General features: G+C 40.0%; 1 pseudogene; it reads left to right on the top strand.

Annotated features, from left to right (window-relative positions):
- Positions 1 to 1,415: 1,415 nt before the first annotated feature.
- Positions 1,416 to 2,171, top strand: LOC110296923 (H/ACA ribonucleoprotein complex subunit 2 pseudogene; annotated as a pseudogene).
- Positions 2,172 to 17,045: the final 14,874 nt, after the last annotated feature.

Below are 17,045 nucleotides of genomic sequence, written 5' to 3'. Positions count from 1 at the left end.
AACTTCTTATATATTTATAGCCATCTCTTTCTTTAGGCTAGGGAAGTTTGTAATCTCTGATTTTGTTGAAGATATTTTCTTAGCTTTTAAACTTGGAATCCTCTCCTTCTTCTATTCCTATTGTTCTTATAGTTGGCCTTTTCATAGTGTCTAATATTTTCTGGATATTTTACATTACAAACTTTTTAGATTTGACATTTTTAAAACTGATATATCAATTTCTTCTATTGTATCTTCTATGCCTGAGATTCTCTCTTATATCTCTTGTATTCTGTTGGTGATGCTTGTGTCTATAATTCCTGTTCTCTTTCCTAGGCTCTCTATCTCCAAGATTGCCTCCGTTTGTGTTTTCTTTGTTGATTCTATTTCCATTTTTATGTCTTGAACAGTTTTATTCATTTCCTGCACTTGTTTGATTGTAGTATTCTGTGTTTCTTTAAGGGATTTATTTATTTCCTCTTTAAAGGCCTCTGTCATCTTCATAAGATGAGATTTAAGGTCATACATAGTCTTGCTCTTCAAGCATGTTAAGATATCTAGGGCTTGCTGTAGTAGGATAGCTGGATTCTAATGGTGCCATATTGCACTGGCTTTTTTTGATTGTGTTCTTGTGCTTGCTTTTAGCCATCTGGTTGTCTCTGGTGTTGGCTTGGCAACATAGTGCTAGAGAGTAGCAGGCCTCTGGGACTTGTTATCCTGGTTGACAGCAGACCTTCCAAAAGGCAAGCAGAGCAGTAGGCGGGGTATTGAGTTCAGATCCTAGAGATTGCACGCAGATGTGTGGACCTTAAGATGGAGCTCAGAAAGGACAAGGCAGCTCTCTTAGCTGCTGGGTTTGCCCTGGCCCAGCAGATGGGGGATTGAGGCATGAGTGTCTTACCTCATTTTCCTGAGTAGGAGTAGGTTTCCTGGGAGGCAAACAGAGCTGTAAGCTGGGGAGTCAGTGCCAATCCAAGATTGCAGGTAGAGGTGTGGACCAGACAGAAGGATTTCTTAAGATGATAAATTATGATGGATTATCCAAGTCTGCAAGAAAATGGAAATTATGATGGATTATCCAAGTCTGCAAGAAAATGGAAAAAAAAAAAAAAAAAACAGAAAATTGTACATATTTGAGGAGGGAAAGCAGCCAAAAATCCTGGCATATAGTTTTCTTCCTGCTGACAGAGGCAGGGACCCTCAGACACCACTGATTAAGTCAACATTGTCTTCAGAGACAAAGTACATTTTCCTAAAAGCAACCCAAATGAGGACAATAATGAAAACAAGCTAACTATGCTTGCTAGCTTAGTATTAACATATTAACTCCCCTCAGTCATCCTTATATCTAAACAATCCACCTCCTAAGGCCAGCTCACAATTGCATTTATAAGAGAAGTCTTTAAGATAAGATAAAACAAGAAGGAGCCACTTCATAACCCGGAAGTGATGTCGGAGGCGGCGGCCGCGTGGTTCCTCTATGCCAGGACAGAGTTGGAGTTGTTAAGATGACCAAAATAAAGGCCGCTCCGGAGGAGTCCGAGGCGCAGGCGGAGGGCTGCAGCGAGGAGCGCACGTACAAAGAGCTGCTGGTCAACCTGAACCCCATCGCGCAGCCCCTGGCTTCCCGCAGCCTGACGCGCAAGCTCTACAAGTGCATCAAGAAGGCTGTGAAGCAGAAGCAGATTCGTCGCGGGGTGAAGGAGGTTCAGAAATTTGTCAACAAGGGCGAGAAAGGGATCATGGTTTTGGCAGGAGATACATTGCCGATTGAGGTGTACTGCCATCTTCCAGTTCTGTGTGAGGACCAGAACTTGCCCTACGTCTACATCCCCTCTAAGACGGACTTGGGTGCAGCCACGGGCTCCAAGCGTCCCACTTGTGTGATCATGGTGAAGCCCCATGAAGAATATCAGGAGACCTACGACAAGTGCCTGGAGGAGGTGCAGGCACTGCCTACACCTCTGTGAGAGACTTGGGCTGCAACCCAGCCCCTTTCCAAGAGATCTGGCTGGCTGCAGGCAGCTGCCCACCCTAACAGCATGTCCCAGATTGCTTGCTGTGTGAGTCTTCCCAACAGCTCCAGCAGCTGTTGTTGGAGCTGGAGCCTGCATCTCTGCCATCATTGCCATCTCCTCATGAGCTTTGATGAAGACAGTTCCAAGAATATGGGATAGAAGTAAATGCTAAGGCGAAAAAAATAAAAAATAAAAAAAAAATAAATAAAACAAGAAAATCAACTCATATTTTTCTTTATTTAAAACATACTTAAATTGAAGCTTTGGGAGCCAGCAGGCTAAACGGATAAAGCCAATTGCTGTGAAGCCTGCTAACCTGAGTTCACTTCCCAGAACTCACTTGGAGAGAGAGAACTGACCCTTGCAAGTTCTTCAACTTCCACACACATCCCATGACACAAACAACCATACATTCATGCGGGTGCTTACACAAACACACACCACCACCACCACCACCCCACACACACACACTCATACATGCACACCCACACAGTACAATTGTTAGAATTTTAAGTCTTGGTTAATTACTAAATTTTGTTGTAGACTGCCTTTTCAACAGTCAAACTTATAAAGCATTTTAAAGATAATGAAGTAAAAACTCCTCTAAGAGCCTGGACTCACATGGGCTCCACCCTTTTCATCAGTGTCTCCATTTCTATTACCCCCTGTGTTTAAGACCTCTGATAAACATGCTCTTTAACAAATACCAACTCAGCTTAATTATCCATTCAGTGATTGAAGGGCATTTCTATTTCCCAGCTGTCATGAATAAAGCAGCAATGAACATGACCTGAGCACATGGGATACAATGTCAAGTTCATTGGGCATATGTCAAGAAGTACTACAAGTGAGTCATTTGATAGCTTTATTTCTAGACATTCAGTGCTTCTCCACAATGATTTCTATAATCGCTTTACAAATCTGCAATACCACCAACAGTGAACGAGGGTTCCCTTTTCCTCTACAGCCCTTCCAGCATTTGTTGTCCACTGTTTTAATGATCTTTTCCATTGTGATAGAGGTAAGATGAAATCTCTAAGCTGTTTTGATTTTCATTTCCTAATTGCTAGAGATGATGGAAAATTATTGCAATATTTTTAGTCTTTTTCCCCCTTGCTTTTGAGAGCTCTCTGTTAGGTGCCAGGCTCATTTTCTGAATGAGCCATTTGGTCTTTGATTTGTTTATTTGTTTGTTAAAACTCTTTCTGCATTCTAGCTAATCCTCTGTCGATATAGAGTTGGCCAAGATTCTTTCAAATTCTGTGGGCTTCCTCTTTATCCTGCTGATTGTTTCTTTGTAGTTTTATGAAGTCCCCTTGTCATTTATTGGCCTTATTTCTTGGGCAGAGGGGATCCTAGTCAGAAAGTCTATTTCCACGTCTATATCACATAGGGTACTGCTTACATTTCCTTCAGTTTCAACGTTTCTGGGTTCACATTTAGGCCTTTGATCAATTTGGAGAATTTGTGCAGATCTAATTTTATTTTTCTGCACATGGACATCCAGTTTCCCTAGCACAATTTGTTAAAGATGATTTCCCCCATTTATGGTTTTGTTTGGCAACTTTTCAGATATTAAATAGCTGAAGCTACGTGTATTCATTTTGGGGTTTTGATCTTATTCCACTGGTCTACGTATCTGTTTTTATGTACCATATTGTTTTTATTAATATGGCTGTATAATATATCATAATATTGGGAATGAGAAACTCCAGTGTGTAAGCTGACTATATCGTGAGTCTGCTTGTCCACCATTTAAACTCTGGTTAATAAAAATACCAGGAAGAAACTGCCCAGGGCCCAAGCCAACCAGGGAATAGAGGAAAAGTGCCAAAAATTCCTGATGTTATAGATAAATTGCTCAAGCTGGCTTTAGTCATCACTGACCAATCTCTGTGCACTAGAATACCCCTTGCCAAATAATGTAATTATTAGGCTAGAACCCCTGCCCCTCCCCCATTCCCTGCTCAAACTAATATAAAAACTCTGCCTAATTGAAAGAGCTTCAATTCGGCTCTCAGCATGAATCTGTTCTTTTGAAGGAGTCTTTGTGTCCAAGCTTAAACTTGAATAAAGGCTGTTTGCTTTTCCATACAGATTTGGACTCCTGGTGGTCTTTGGGGACCCCAAAATTTGGGCACAACAGGAATTGTAATCCTTCAGTATTGTTCTTGTTTTGGGGTTGTTTTGGCTATCTGGGGTCTTTTGTGACTCTACAGTCAGCCTGTGTCTTTGGATTGGAGAATTGAAGATATTTGTTATAGTTGATGTTCTATTGCTATTAAGAGACAAGATGACCATGGTAACTCTCATAAAGGAAAACATTTAGTTGGAGCAGACTTACAGGTTTAGTCCATTATCACTGAGGGACCCTAAGGACTTTTTCCAGTCCCACGCCTTTCTTACAGCTTCCTCCTCCCATCTGGGGTCAAGGCTAGACCAAGTTCCATTCTCCACCCACAGGAACATTCTTGAGTAAAAATTCACAGACTGTACGAACTGATAGTCACCTGACCCTCTGGAACGTCCCAGATAGAGTTCAAATGCATGTCATGATCTGCCCATGTTTGCTATCCAACAGATTGGTCAATATGCTTAGCCAATAACTTTGAACTGTAACCTTGCTAATGTAATCTGTGCCCCTAAAAAGTATAAAAACTGCTTGTAATAGCCATTTGGGGTCACTTGCCTTGAGGGACTAATTCAAGGTAGACCCTGAAGCGCTGGAAAATAAACCTATTATTTTTGCATCCATCTGCATTTCACTCTGGGGTGAAGTAAGTACCACTGACCAAAGGTCAGGGTCTTACAATCATTATGGTAGGAACCAGGGCAACAGGCAAACAGACATGATACTGGAGAAGGAGGAGAGAGTTCTACATCTGGATCAGCAGGCAGTAGGAAGAGAGAGATATACATGTTGTGCCTCCTTTGCAAGCCCCCCAACAAACAAACAAACAAACAAAAACAAACAAACAAACAAACAAAAACAACCAGGAGCTGACGTGGATGCAATCACATTAGAGTCTCTTTATTACAGACTCAAATTCTGCTGACTCACAGGACAGTTTGGTGAAGTAGCCCCAAACTCTCAGTGGGACAAGGTTTTATAAGAAATCGGAGCAAGTAAAGGGGTGTCCATTCTGGCAAGCATTTAATTGAATGGCTATTGTAAGCCAACAGGTGGGTGTTCTGAAGCAAGATCGTATATAATCACAAATGGTCTGAAAGTATATCTAAACAGACGAATCTTTGATTAACTTTTGCTAGGAAGTAGCTAGGGAGTATCTCTCACCAGGAAAAAGCTGTAGGGTCCTTTCTGATACTTGTGTGCAGTTTGGGTTCAGTTGCTGGTTTGTTTTGTTTGTTTGTTTGCTTGTTTGTTTGTTTTTAATGGAGGCCAGTCCCAAGATGGAGTAAGCATTTGAAACCTCAAAGCCCACTCATGTTACAGGATATTTGATTATTGTACATAGAAAACCTAATTGTTAGCAAAATATAAAGCTTAAACAGATGAAAGTTGCAGTTAGATGTGGCCTGGATAGAAGCAGTTTATGTATGCCTCTAAAAGCCTCCATAGATAAGAATGCTAAAGAATGAAAAGTTCCTGCCTATTTTAAGACACGGGTGTTTGGGAGAGGTCCTGTGGAATTTGCTCTATGACCCAAGGCAAAAGTCAGCTGGATAGCCCTGGGCTACTCCACCTTAAAAGTAAAATGGTTCATCTCTACTGAGTTGGCTTGGAGCCCAGTGCCCCATGATGGTGACTTGATTCAGTCTGCCAAGGGTGTAGGCAAGAAGTTGGAGATTTCTCTGATATGCAATTGGACTTTTGATAAGCTCGTTTGGTTTTTCAAGGGACCAAGGTCCTGGCTCTGGGCTTAGGTCAAAGATTGGCTGCTTGCTGGCCCCACTCCTGATTTGCCTGTTCTCTACCAATAGCCAGCTACCCTTTTTCCTGGAAGCTGCAATCTTGCTCCCATCCCCTCCCAGCTTAGCTTCACCAAGCCGCAATCAACACGCAGTTTCTATCTCTACCACATATGTTCCATGGGATGAAAAACACGCTGAGAGTTTTATTACTTTAGAATTTGTTTACTTGAGCTGGAGAGATGGCTCAGCAGTTAGGAGCACTGACTGCTCTTCAAAAGGTCCTGAGTTCAAATCCCCACAACCATATGGTGGCTTACAATCATTCATAATGAGATCTGACAGCCTCTTCTGGTATTTCTGAAGACAGCTACAGTGTACTTTGATATAATAAATAAGTAAATCTTTTTTAAAAATAATTTGTTAAAAAACAAAAAGGAATTTGTCTACTAGCACAATTGCTAGGCACAGAATCTCCAGCCCTAATCTTATCAGCTATAAACTAGCTCCCACCAACCTCCTTGGCCCCGGCCAAGGTGGAGGCTGCAGGCCCTACGTACCCCAAGGCCTTACATGACTGCAGCTTTCTTCTTCCAATGCATGGTTCCAAAAAGCCCTTCCCTTTCCTCCAGTCTCTTTTTCCTCCTGGGACTCAGAAGTCCCATCTGCCCCTTTCGTCCTAGAATTGGCTCCAGGCCTTCTTTATCAACACAATCAAGAACCAATTAGGGAACCAGATTTTAGTATCAGTTCCTCCCCTTTCCGCACTGCCTTATCATAGCAATAACAATAAGACAGGATGTGTCTTTTCCTGTCTATTTGATGTTTCAATGTCTCTTGTATCTTTAATAGGCATCTCTTTCCTTCTTTCCATTTGGGGTAAGTAATACCTCCATGCCTTTGACCTGAATTTCTTTCTCTTCTTCCATACCTGTGATTTGTTCTTTTTATAGTTTTTCAGGTTCCCTGAATAGCCATTCCTATATGTATGCATGTGTACATTTAACATTTGTTTTTACTAAGTGATAATTTTCCTTTCCCTTGTCTTTGAGACCTGACCTTCTCTTGTCCACCTAACCTAATCTATTGGTGATACTTTCACCAGAGCTCTTTGTTTGACTTCCTAAGTTCATTTCATTTTGGATATTCTTTAGAGAGTCTTTTTATTAAAATGATATTTTCAGATCTTGAATTGCTTTCATAGTTTAATTTGGTTGTTTGTGTTTTCATAGTTCTAATTCAGGCATTTGTTCATGTCTTCTTTGAATTCCTTAACATATTTATAGTTGCTGTTTTGAAATTACTGCCTGGAGTGGTGTTATATGCCTTTAATCCTATCACTCAGGAGGTGGAAATAATCAGATCTCTGTGAGTTCAAGGCCACTCTGGTGTACATTGCAAGTTCAAGAACATCCAGGACTACATAGAGATACCCTATCTTAAACAAACAAGAATAAAAGGAAAAAAAAAAAAGAATATACAGCCTTCCACATGAGCTAGGTTGCTTTACTCAGAGAACAGTACAGTTAGAGGGATAATTTCTTACTCATGTTTATTGTGTTTTGGAGATTTGACCTAGGCATGAGTTTACATTTTTTTCTAACCTTTCTTGGTGCAACTATCTGGCAATCTCTTTGTTGGATTGTTTGGATTCTTCTTTACTATTACCCTAACTTGCCCGGCTGTGCACTGGCAGAATGGTGCTTGGTGTTCAGTAGTGGAATGACTCTTTGTTAGTGTGAGAATTGGGAATCAGATCTAGCCTTGGCTTGACTAAGAATAGCTGTTCCTTCTGAGTTGGGAGTAACATCATCTGGAGGCTTAGAAGATTCTCCCTGCTGATCTTCAGGAGTTTGTAGAGGGCTCGCTGGGTTTGTAGGGGATCCTGGCATTCAAGTTTGTATTCTCTGAGGTGTTGGCACTGGGTAGGATGGTGAGTGGAGTGACAGAGAGACAGTCTGATAGGGGAATGGGTTCAGGCAACTGCAGGTAGTTCTGAGTAGCATTCCACATGGTGTCTGTGTCAGGCAATGTAGGAGATGGGCTAATGACAAGCAGATAAAAGGGGGACTGGGTCTAAGCAATACTTGTGAGTTGAACTCCACATAGTGCTAGTGTTGCCAGGATAATGAATGTTGCTATCATATTTTTTTAGAAAAATATTTTTTCTATGAACAATGACAATGAAAAATAAAATGTATATATTCATTCACAAAACTATATGTTATAACATTTTATAAAAATACAAAATAAAATATAACAAAACATTTATACACTGATCTCTGAACTAGGGAATCATTTATTTGCTTACCCATGTACTCTGCATTTATTTATTTAACATTTATACTTTTAAAAAAATGAAACCTTCAAATTCAACAGCCAGCACAAAAGAGGAGAATCTATGCTCATCCCAAATTTTGTTGTATAATCATGTTTTAAGTTTATAGAGCATATTTTAAAACTATGATGAAAAGATAGTAAAGTTTGTGAAAGAGATAAAAAATGTTGAAACAAGTGGTCTTAGGTTTGGGGTTTTGCCCCTACCAACATTGCTGTTCAACTTTTTATTATTCTCTCTGCGTGTGTATGCTCTCAAAGGTGAGTGCCAAGGTATGCTGCAGAATATTTGATCCCACCATGAACCCCAAGACTGTGTTATTTACTGGAGAAAAAAAAAAAGTTTCTCCTTGTGTGGCTCCGTCCTAGCACCCACATAGCTCTTAATTCAAGAGCTCCCTGCTTGAATATTGTAAACTGGACTAAATGAAGGCAACCATAGGTCAAGAGGCAGAGCAAGCAATTATTTGACATGAAGTGAACATAGGATTATTAGGAAAAAAACCACAGAGAGTAAGTCAGAGGACAGATACAGAGACTCACAGGAAGTAGAAGAGAAGGACATTTAGTTTGAGGGGTTTTGTTTTGTTTTTGTTTTTGTTTTGACAGTGTGAGAGGAGAGATTCATTCTAGAACATTGGCTAAGGAGGAAGGTCATCTGGCTAGTTTCTCTACGTCTCTGAGCTAGCAGGTTTCACCCTAGGATCTGGCTCCTGAGTCTTTATTGGTAAAATTGAACACTTTAGTGAAATTGAAGTTGCCTTGGAGACCCCTAGATATTAGAGGTGCCAGAACAGTTGGATATCTGCTAGGGAAATCTGCTAACAGGGAATGGAACCAGTCTAAGAGAAAGGATTGTGTTTTAGTCAACAAAACTGAAAGGAGTTGAACATCAGACATGGAGATGCAGCATTTGGAGTCTGCCCAGCTGGCATTTGGTCTTTTTCAGTCCAGTATTTCCTCACTATGACATTTTAGAATGGTAATGTATCTCCTATGATTTTGGAAGTATGTGATCTACTTTTTTATTTTGATTTTATAGGAGATTAGAGTCAAGAGATTGCATGACTCTCACCAGAGACTTTGAACTTTTAAACATTGTTGAGACTGTGATAGATTATGTGGACTTCTGAAGTTGGACTAAATGCATTTTGCATTATGTTTTGGCTAAAAACCTATGGGGGCCAGGGAGTTGAATGTGGAGGTGTGGACCCCATAGATTCATTTGTTTGAATACTTGGCCCATAGGGAATGGCACTATTAGGAGGTGTGCCACGTGTAGAGATCACAGGACAATGAGTAGGAATCAATTCTCTCCTTACACAATATCCTTCCTGAGGACCAAAGTAGGCTTGCTGAGTTGAGTCTGGCTGCAAGTGCCTGTATCCACTGAATTATCTTGTCATCCCCAGTTTAATGTTATAAGTTAATTTTAGTATTTGTTTTGCATTAATAAAATGGAAAAGCTTACAGTACCTTCCTTACATATTGGTTCTATATGTGATAATAGGATTGTCTATGAAGAGTGATCAGGAGAGGCCCCAAGGCAAGGGCTCCATCCAAAGTAATTGCTGTCATTCATTGACTGTGAGTCACTTCCTTTTTCTGACTTCCCCTTCCCTGGGGTAAAAGGTTGTGTTTTCAACAGCAGAGTTTCTCAATCCCTGCTCAGCAATCCTCATTCTTTCTCTCTCTCTCTCTCTCTCTCTCTCTCTCTCTCTCTCTCTCTCTCTCTCTCTCTCTATCTATCTATCTATCTCCATTTTGTTCCTTTTTAGTACATAATTGTGACCTGTAATTTGAGTGTCATTATTTAATATATTTCCCCACAATTCATTAGAGCAGGATCAGGCTGTTTTCTTTACCATGTTCCCTCTGAATTTAACACACACTGTACAGCATACACACAAACTATATATAACATACATAATTTGTGCTGGGATTTATTAGACCAATAAACATTGTTAAATGCCTAATGAATCAATAACTAAATCATATTTATTTTATAAATAAATGAATCATTCTTATTTTAATAAGGCTATATAATCTTTATCAGAAAGATTTTGTAACAAATAATAGAGCATAAAGTACATGCAAACTTGCTGGCTTCAAGTTTCATTCCAGGGTCTGATGATTTCAGTCAGAATAATGACCTTCAGCCCCTTCTCCTCCTGAAGCATTTATTCCTGTGAATTCTATGTTTATTTCCAAATGGCAAGTAAATAGATGATTGCAAATATCTTATTTGGGTTAAAATATGAATTCTCTGTGGACAATTTGAAAAGCAGACAGTGACTGAGAGGCTCTTGAGGGTGAGGGAAGAAAGGTCACTAAAAGGTTCATTTTCTACTTCCCCTTTCCCAGAGCTGTCTTATCAGGCTTTGCTCATTGTCAGAAGGTCCTCTGTATAGGGAAGACTTTCTGGTGTGTGTGTGTGTGTGTGTGTGTGTGTGTGTGTGTGTGTGTGTATTTATGTCTATGTGTCCTGTGTGTGTGTATGTGTGTGTGCGCGCACACACATACACAAGTGCATAACACACACACACACTTTCTGTTTCAAATATTTTCTTGTTCCACAAGTCATTTAATGCCACTGTAGATTAATTTTAAATAGAAGTCAATTATACTTCACTAGTTAATTTCCTATTGCTATGATTGAATACCATGACTAACACTACTTATAAAACAGTTTATCTGAGCTTATGGTTCTAGAAGGATAAAAGTCCAAGTTGGCAGAATAGAAGCATCACAACTGGAGCAGGAACGTCCTGAATAACAAGCACCAAATAGAGAGAGCAAATTAGAAGTAGGAATGGTTTTCTTATTCTCCAAGCCTATCTAAGTTACATACTTCCTCCAGATGGCCAAACCTCCTGAAACTTCCCCAGAAGGACTACCCAAAAAGGGAGCTAAGTATTCAAACACATGAGCCTGTGGGGATATTTTTATTCAAACTGCCACAACACCAGCCAGCTAGCTCAGAAAAGTAGCCACTCTGCAGCTCCTTGTCCTATCTTCATAAAACACCCATTTAAGATGGCTTTCCCCATCCATCCATCCATCTACCCACCCATCTATCCATCTATGGATCTATCTATCTATAACATATCTATTAACCTTACTACTTATGTTAGCCATTTGTCTCTACCATGACAACACACATTATAGAAACAAGTTGAGGAAGGATTTATTTTAGTTAATGTTTTTCAGAGCATGCTAGTGTGAATAGCATTGTAGAGTTTGTGGCAATAGGAAGGTGTGCACAAGAAAGCATGAACAGGACAAAGAAGGACTGGGTGATAAACCTCAAGGCTTTCCCAGTTCCCCACATCTGCCAGTCTGACCTCCATGTCTTAAAGGGTTCATTACCTCCCAACACTGTGCCTCCATGTTGGAACCAAATGTTCAAAACCATGAATAAGTATCCATCTATCTTGCTGCATTTGAGGAATAAAAGGAGGCCAATTCATTTGGGTGCAGTTGTATAAACATATTTTACAATAAAATAACAGCTGAGAAGATTCCTCTGGGTTCTGGAGATTGATCTGACACAATAAATGAATAGTCAAAAAATGCTAACGTAGGGCAGTGGTGACACATGCCTTTAATCCCAGCACTTGGGAGGCAGAGGCAGGCAGATTTCTGAATTTGAGGTCAGCCTGGTCTACAGAGTGAGTTCCAGGACAGCCAGGGCTATGCAGAGAAACCCTGTCTGGAAAAAACAAAAAACAAACAAACAACAACAACAACAAGTTGCCTATTACACTACTGAAGCAAGCCTTCATTTGACCTTTTCTGTTAACCACAGATGCATCTGAGGCACAGCCTGACACACTGAGAAAACAAAGTGGCCTGAGGTCAGCTGAAGAATCCACTGCAGGACATTGTCTTCTTAGTAGGAATTCAGGTGTTAGAAGCCAAAATACTACCCCAGTTAAAGGACAGCAAAGGTTTGTTATTTCTTGTCGTTCTTTAACCTAACAGGAAGAGGACATTTATGAGGACTAAGTTAAAAACAAGCTCTGATATATGCATACAGCAAGAATAGACTTGAATGGTGCTGATTTCCTTTGTCAGTTATTTTCAGGGACATCTTTGTAGCCTAGTGGTAAACACCATCAGCAGAAACATGAATACCTAGATGATTTGGAGATGTGATACTAAATTGCTGGAAACATGATTGATCACTCCACTCTTTCAAAATTTACTGGAAATTAAAACTCTACATGGAGTTGGGTGGTCATGGTACATGTCTTTAGTCCCAGCACTCAGGAGGCAGAGACAGGTGGCTCTCTGAGTTCAAATCCAGTCTGCCCCTCACCCCGAAAAAAAGGAAAGAAATCTGTGTGTGTGTGTGTGTGTGTGTGTGTGTGTGTGTGTGTGAGAGTGGTGGTGGTGGTGGTGGTGGTGGTGGTGGTGGTGGTGGTAGTGGTGATGGTGGTGTTGGTGGTGTTGGTGGTGACATGCTGAGGACCAATCTCAGGACTCTAAACATGCAACAGCAAGTACTCTATCCCTGATACTGAGACACATTCATATTCCCAGACTCTTACTTCTTATATTTTTGGTTGTGAGCCTAGCCTTTAATGGCTGAGCCATCTCTCCAGCCCTTACTCTTACTTCTTACAATGATCCAAGTAAGAAGATGCTGACATGACAACATTCAGCCGAAATGTGCCCCTGCCTAAGATAAACTGACTTAAGTTTATGCTTCTGGTGGTCAAGTGAAGGTACAAATGTTAAGAGCATGAACAAAGCACATTTAAAAATGACCCGTCCAGCAGGTGCAGTTATTCAAGGATCTCGAGGGGACCTTCTCCTAAGAACCAATTGGGGGGGGGGTGTTGGTAGAGAGAGACGAGAAACTTGTGCAATGAACGACACACGGAAGCAGTCTGAGTAACATCAAGGTCTCACTTTATTCAGAAAGGCTCAAGGCTTAAATGCACAAGCAAAAGGGTAAGTACAAGTACTTCTCAGCAGGAGGGGTGGGGCAGTGGAAATATTTCTTTTGGCAGCTACACAGGGAAGCAGGAACTTGGTGGTATCAGGGTGTGGTCAGGACATCTGGCGCTGACTTAGGGCTGGAACATTCTGTGGTTGTTCTCAGAGTGGTGCGTCGGTGGCCCACATTTGACCCCCTTTTCTTCTCGGGTGGAGAGGCCCAATTCAGAGATCAGGACAATTGTGTTGTCTTAATGGCTCCCAACATAAAAATATTAATTTATGGCAAAGTCTTAACAATTTTTTTGTACCAGAATGAAGAATAAAGCATACTTTGTGATAATTTTTATAAACTTTATTATTTAAAAACTGCAAAACAAATCATGATCTTTCAAAATTAACCAGGTCCAAAATCTATACATCTCAGTTAGCTTCAAATTCCTGAAGCCACAGAATTTTCAATATTTAATATATTCTATCCACTTATACTAAGTCAGAAAGTGCCTTTCAGTCACTGTCAAGAGTACTTTCAAACTTATTTTGGACACAGATACACATAACACACACACACTCACACGTTAAGCCTGCACCCTGGACCTGGCTTCTGTTTTCCCAGTTGTTCTTTTATATAAAGCAGGAGAGACATGTACATGTGCTTTTTAAATATTTGGCAACTTTGGATAAAGAATGAAAATTTCAGCCCTGCTTCTACTATTGTTTTGAAATACTAGAATTGCCTTTTCTATTGCTTGTAAAATAGCTCAACATGCAGAGAATAACTCTCAAAAACATTCAAAGGAGATGAAAATCTACTCAATGGCTTTGAAAAGCTCCTGTCTGCATGGTGTATATGTGAGATGTTGGTCTTTGGAGTAGTGCTGACTTCTGCAAAGGCTCCATTGCAGCTTGCTACATGAGTGGTGTCTGCTCTTCTTAAGCATCGACATTTCTCAGTGGATTATATTTCTTGCCTTGGTGAGGTAATACTTGTAAAAAAGATCATTTATTTCTATTTTAAATAATAACAAAGATTTGTTTCTCTTTAAGAAAACAATAACAGATCTGTTTAAACTTTCCCTTCTTGGAAAATATTGAGGTCTTTAACTTTCGTGCCAAAGACAAAGCATACCAACTGAGCAAGTACCAGGAAAATAATAGGGAGCACGACGGTGGCTGAAGCCAACTAAGCCTCTGGCACACAAAGACATAACTGTGGAGAGCTGTCTCATTGGCCTCTAAAAATTATGAATCTGAAGAACTGTAAAAGAGAAGACATGAACAGGTGGACAGATAAATGCAATGTAGCATGCACATATAATGGAATAAATTTTAGCTGGCTGTAAAAGAAATGGAATTTTCGGTATTTGCTATGATATGAACTTGAAAACATCATGGTAAGTGAAATAAGACAAATAAGTATTTAGACTAATCAACCTAATAGGAGAGTAGAAGTCACTGTGTTCTGGGGCGAAGGAAAATAGAAAGTTCTAATGAATGCAGTGTGTCGTTTAGGATTACAGAAATGTAGAAGTGAGCGGTGATGGTTTCACAGCACTGTAAGCAAGCTTCATGTCACAGACTTCACACTTGAAAAGGATGATAGATTCCATGGTATATTTAGCTCAGTAAAGAAAGAGAGGGAGGCTAGAGAGGTGGCATGTAAGAGCACACCATTCCCCAGCATGGAATCTATCAGGTATGGTGGTGCACACCTGTAGTCCTTGTGCTGAGAAGGTGGAGACAAGAGGATCTGGAGTTCAAGGTCAATCTCAGCTACACAGAAAGTTCAAGTCCAACCAGGAATAAAAGAGGCCCCACCTCAAAACCAAACAAAGAAATAAAAATTAATTTAAAAATTGCAGAGAACAGAAAGTGAGAGGAAAGCCAAGTAATGACTTTCTTTTTTTTCAAGTCTAGGGACTTTGTTCTCTCACTCAAAAAGAGTTTTTTGAATAACCATTAAGATTAAAGCAGTAGGGCTGAAGAGATGACTTAGCGATTAAGAGCACTAAGTGTTCTTCCAGAGGTCCTGAGTTCAATTCCCAGCAACTACATGGTGGTTCAGAGCCATCTGTAATGGGATCTGACACCCTCTCCTGCCATGTCTGAAGACAGCAACTGCGAACTCACATATATAAAGATTCATAAATCTTTAAAAAAAGAAGCCCCAGTACAGGGGAACGCCAGGGCCAAAAAAAAAAAAAAAAAATGGGAATGGGTGGGTAGGGAAATGGGGGAGAGGGGGGAGGGTATGGGGGACTTTTGGGATAGCATTGGAAATGTAATTGAAGAAAATACGTAATAAAATATATTTTAAAAAAAGAATAAAGCAGTATATACAACAAAAGCTCTACCTCAGACAACTTTCATTTTCCCTGATAATTCAAACACAGTACACCCAAGCTTAATTATAAATAGATGCCTAGTTACATCCATCTCTGATGTATTAACACAAAGGAGACAAAAATCTTGACAAAAATTAACCTCAGGAAATAATTAATGTGTATTCCTAATATCATTTATTAACCCCAAACTATGCAAGCACAGTTTTGGTCATTGCCTGAATCTTCACAACCACCAAAACATTTATGTTCTGGGCCCAGAAGTTAGGCTGGCAGCTGAGAGTTGAGCCTGACTGCCCCTTTGAGCACAGCTGTGGACAAGAGCCCCATAGACTCCAAGCCCAGACTGGACCATGCACTGGCCAAGAGACTGGGCCTGCACACCTCTGCGTAGAATCTCAGCTGGAGGAGAACATAAGAGGTAGTAGAGGTAGAGGAAGGATTGAGAGAGCATGAAAGCAAAGCAATCAATAAAAACAACACCCCATGACACTAGTTAGAAAGAAATGTATGCCATTTCTTTCTCTGTCTCACAGATGGTTTTTGTCCACAGTGAAATGGGTTTTAGGGCTATGATAATGAGATATTACTGACAGCTATTTGCTTTCAAGTTGTTTCGCCATTTTATTTTATCATTTTTTTAAATGTAAGACAAAGAGTTGCTGTATTTATTATAAAACTCAGGCTTGGAAATGACACAAGAGTGGAGCCTGTGAAAATGAGACTACCGGTGAGGATCAGTTATCTCTTTATTCATTAGGGAACTATAAGCATAACTTCATTAATTAAAATATGAAAAAAAGCATTCCTTAGATGTTTCTTATACGTGGTAAATTCTTAAAATCCTATAGGAATTAGCACTATAATTTTAAAAGTTTCCTTTCTGAGAAAGTCTAGTATATCTTTTATGTCTATCTAATTTTTCTTTTATTTTTGAGATATTAACATAATCTCATTATTTTTACTTTTTTGTGGTAGAGGTTTGGAGCTCTTCCAATGGCTTCTCTTTAAACAAGCCTGCATATTAACAAACACCACAAGGTACAAGATGTGGTCCCTGCTTTGTGGATAATCTTGGGATTTTCAAAAATAAACTAGTTGGTCAGGAAACAGGAATAAAAACAGAGCCAGACACCTTTCTGTAGCATTTAAACTCATCTGTTGTCTTCATCCTCTGATGCACAAGACACATAGACCATTTAAAATGAAGCCAGTGGAACTGAAGAACTGAATCTCCAGTTATATTCCATTTTTATTTAAATATAAATGTGCACATCACATGTGACCACCAACAGTCAGAACCTGAGCTGGTGAAATACTGGTGGCTGCCTCAGAATGGCTTGATTTCCTGCATCTCCGGAGAGGTGGCTGCCATTCTTTTTCACACCTGAAACTTCAGAGCAAACCTTGAAACAAGAAGAAAGCAAATAGGTAGCATGACTTGAAAGTGTTGGATGTGATCTCAGTTCTTCTTCTGGTCTCCTCCTGGAAAACTGGGGTCCTTCCAGTGAGTGTTCCCGGTATAGCACCCCATCTTCTCTTCCTTGGATTCTTT

Source organism: Mus caroli, unplaced genomic scaffold (genome assembly GCF_978045245.1).
Source record: "Mus caroli unplaced genomic scaffold, Mus_caroli_1 scaffold_7, whole genome shotgun sequence".
Lineage (NCBI taxonomy): Eukaryota > Metazoa > Chordata > Mammalia > Rodentia > Muridae > Mus > Mus caroli.
This window is presented reverse-complemented; position numbering and strand designations above follow the sequence as displayed.